General features: G+C 45.1%; 1 non-coding gene across 1 annotated transcript; it reads right to left on the reverse strand.

The window, feature by feature from the left end:
- Positions 1–3086: 3086 nt before the first annotated feature.
- Positions 3087–3192, reverse strand: LOC125589571. Its single transcript, XR_007325738.1, has one exon. It is a non-coding gene; the product is annotated as a small nucleolar RNA R71 (small nucleolar RNA).
- Positions 3193–3488: the final 296 nt, after the last annotated feature.

The raw sequence follows: 3488 nt of genomic DNA on the forward strand, positions 1-3488 counted from the left end.
CTGGACTACCTGATGAAAGAAGAGTATTATGGTCCCCCACTTGAAGCCAGTGAATACAAGACTTCTGTTTATAGAATTTCTACTCTATCCTTGCCAGCTTCTGCCATCTAGCTGAAGCCTCTGCTTCCCTTGCAAAGGTCTCTGGATTAGGGTCTAAAAGTGCCTTATTATGACAATCACAAAGCTCTTCATTCGCATGTTTTGTTCTGTTATGGAGATCTCGATAGTTGGCCTTGTTCAGTACCCGAAGATAGAACTTAAGCTGCTTCAACTTCTTATGGAGAGCCGTTAACGCATACCGAGAGTGAAACAGGCATGGAGAAGCATCCCAAGAATCCTTAATTGTAGGTAAGAAGTCCTCATGCTCAGTTAAATAGTTGAAAAATCTGAAAGGTTTCCATGATTCATCCAGATGACCTGATAGCTTAACCAAGCAACGGGCATGATCCGAGACCCCTCCCGCTTTAAACTTTGCATAAGATTGGGGATAAGATTTGAGCCACTCCCCATTAACCAAAGCTGTGTATAGTTTCTTTCTGATCGGATCCTCTTCCCGCGTATTCCACCAAGTGAAAAGCGCACCTACACAAGGTAAGTCTAATAAACCACAGTCTGTTGAAGTCTCCTACAGATAAATCATTCCTGCCTGATCACTGCGATAAACCTGAGCCCGAAAATGTTCATTTGACATCAATGTAACATTGACGTCTCCCATGAGAATCCAAGGCAGATTTAGATGAGCATAAGCCGCATGGGTCGCCCTCAGATCCCTCCACAAATGAAGCCTATCAAAGGCAGTATTATAGCCAAATATCGCAGAGCAGAAGAATTGTTCTCCCGTCCCCGAAACCTGAATAGCACAAGTTATTACCTGATCACTCATATGAAGCTTAGTGACCACCACCTTATCCGACTAGCAAAACCAGATCCTTCCTAATGGATGAAACTCATAATTGTTGATAAATTGCCAATGAGGCATAGCCGCTTCGAAACAATTTTTACTCTTTCCCTCGTTTCGATTAGACTCCCAAACAAAAGATGCTCAGCCTGAATCCAAATATGAACTGCTCTCTGTTTGCATGGCATGTTGATACCATGCATATTCCAAGAAAAGAAACTAGTCATAGCTTCCGTACGGAAGATCTTTTAAGTTGGCCCTACTTCCCTCCGAACTTCAGATCTTTAGCTCTCACTATTGTTTTCTTGGCTGACTTGTGCGAATTAGCTCCTGCAGCCCTTCTTCCTCTCCCATTCTCTTGTTTAGGACGAGTAGCTTTATCCCCAATTAGCTCCCCCTCCTCAGTTTCTTTTACCTCATTAATAGCATCCTCCAAAACTTCATCGTCATCTTCATCCATTTCCAGTAAAGAACTGAATCTAGAGGGCAAGACATCTATATTCAAGCCCCCGTCCCTATACAGATTAGAAGCACTGCCCTGATCTGTTCTCTATGGAATATGAGAGCTATGTGCTTTACCTGAAACCAAACCCCAACCACTCTCTTCAGAATCAATGAAACTCTCAGTGATAGGTTCAGATATCGTTAATCTTGGAGAAGTCACTCCCTCCAACTGTACAGTCTGCTCTCTACTTGTAAGTGTGATCCTGTAGGAAGCACTGCATTTCCTCCTTGCTCCATAACTCCTTGAGCCGCTGTCTGCACTACAACCATTCCTGACTTCACTGCCAAGTCAACAACCAACCCTTCATCTGAAACCACCTCAGCCTCTGCGCTTCTTTGGAGTATGCTAACCCCTGCTACCCTGCACTCAGATCCCATGTGTCCTCATCCTTTGCACACAGTACAACGAGGGGGAAGCCATGGGTACTTAACCACAATCTCACACTTTATCCCATTGTTATCCTTAAACTCAGTTTTCTCAACCAAAGGCTCATGTAGATTCACCTCCGCCATGACACGAACAATATCCAGGCGGGTACATCTTTCTGTATGGGGATGAAGCTTAACAAACTTCCAAGCAGATGTCGTCAAACACTTTAAACCCTTATGAGAGAAGATGGCGTTTGGAACACCTTTCAAATCAATCTACAGAGGCATCGCCGAAAGGTCGGCGGCTTCAAAGCAGACTCAGGGGACCACTAACTAACTACCAAAGGGACATCAGAGATATGCCAATAACGCCTTTGAATTACCCTTGCCCTCGTATGACTGTTTTCGATTCGAAACAGGACCATGTTTTTTCTCAATGAACTGAACATCAATCTTAGTTCCTCCCTTTGGAGAAGCCCATATTCTATTCACCGTAGCATGGATAGATCCCACATGGGGAGCATCTCCAATGAAATACCCCACTGCTTAGCTCTTCCAGAGTAGCTCCACCTCATCAAAAACCTCCTCCGGAATGAGAATCGTTTGGAACGCACCATCCGTAGAGGTCAACATTCCACATCGCTCGACGCAACCACTTCGTCGTCGATCGATACGCACAATCAACCGTCGACCGACACCAGACCGTCATCATCGATCGATCCCAATCGTTCGACAACGATCGATACTACACCGCGTACGTCGATCGATACCGTGTCGTCAAAAATGGTAAACATTATTATTCTAACTCAGGATGAGAACGGAAACATGTATGACCAGGCCGGTCATCTATGTAATGCAACATGTCAGAAAATAAATGCTCAGGGAACTGTAATCCCTGATGCAGATGCTACAGGAGCTGCTTAACCTGTAGATGAGGACGCTCGATCGAAACCACTGGCCGACTACAATCGCCCAGATGAGTACTATTCCAACATATCAGCTATTCGACTTCCGGAGATCCAGAAGCAGAATTTCAAGCTGAAGCCTCAATACTACACTCTCGTGTCGCAGATACCCTACTCTGGGTTACCGCACGAGCATCCTATGAACCATTTGGAACGGTTCGAGGATCTAATCGCTGCCATTCGGATGGAAGGAGTCCCCAAAGATTACCTGTTGTGCAAGCTCTTCAGATACACGCTGAATGGAGAAGCGATGCACTGGCTTAGGCAGCAACCCACAGGATCTTTAACATCCTGGAGCGACATCAAGAATGCTTTCTTACGAAACTTCTTTGATGAGGAGCGCGCAGAAGAACTTCGGAACAAAATTTCCACATTCTCGCAGAATGCTGGAGAGTCTTTCAAAGATGCGTGGATTAGATTTAGGTTCTTCCAGCGAGACTGTCCACACCACGGATTTAATGAAGTACAGCTGCTAAGCACTTTTTTCCGAGCTCTCGCCTTACAGTATCAAATGGCTCTTGATACGGCGAGTGAAGGAAACTTCACTACTCGGAATCCGTTGGAAGCTGTGAGACTTATCGAAAACCTTGCTAACAGCAGCAGCACCAAAAACAGTGACTCTGAACGGAAGAAGTCTGTAGCCTCTATCGGGAAGGAACAGATGGATGAAGTAAGAGCTAAGTTAGATGTGGTGCACGAGCTTCTTAGGAAGCAAGTCTGTTCAGCTGAAGGAGAAGTAGCATATACAGAAG

This window comes from Brassica napus, chromosome A2, assembly GCF_020379485.1.
Source record: "Brassica napus cultivar Da-Ae chromosome A2, Da-Ae, whole genome shotgun sequence".
NCBI classification, from domain to species: Eukaryota; Viridiplantae; Streptophyta; class Magnoliopsida; order Brassicales; family Brassicaceae; genus Brassica; species Brassica napus.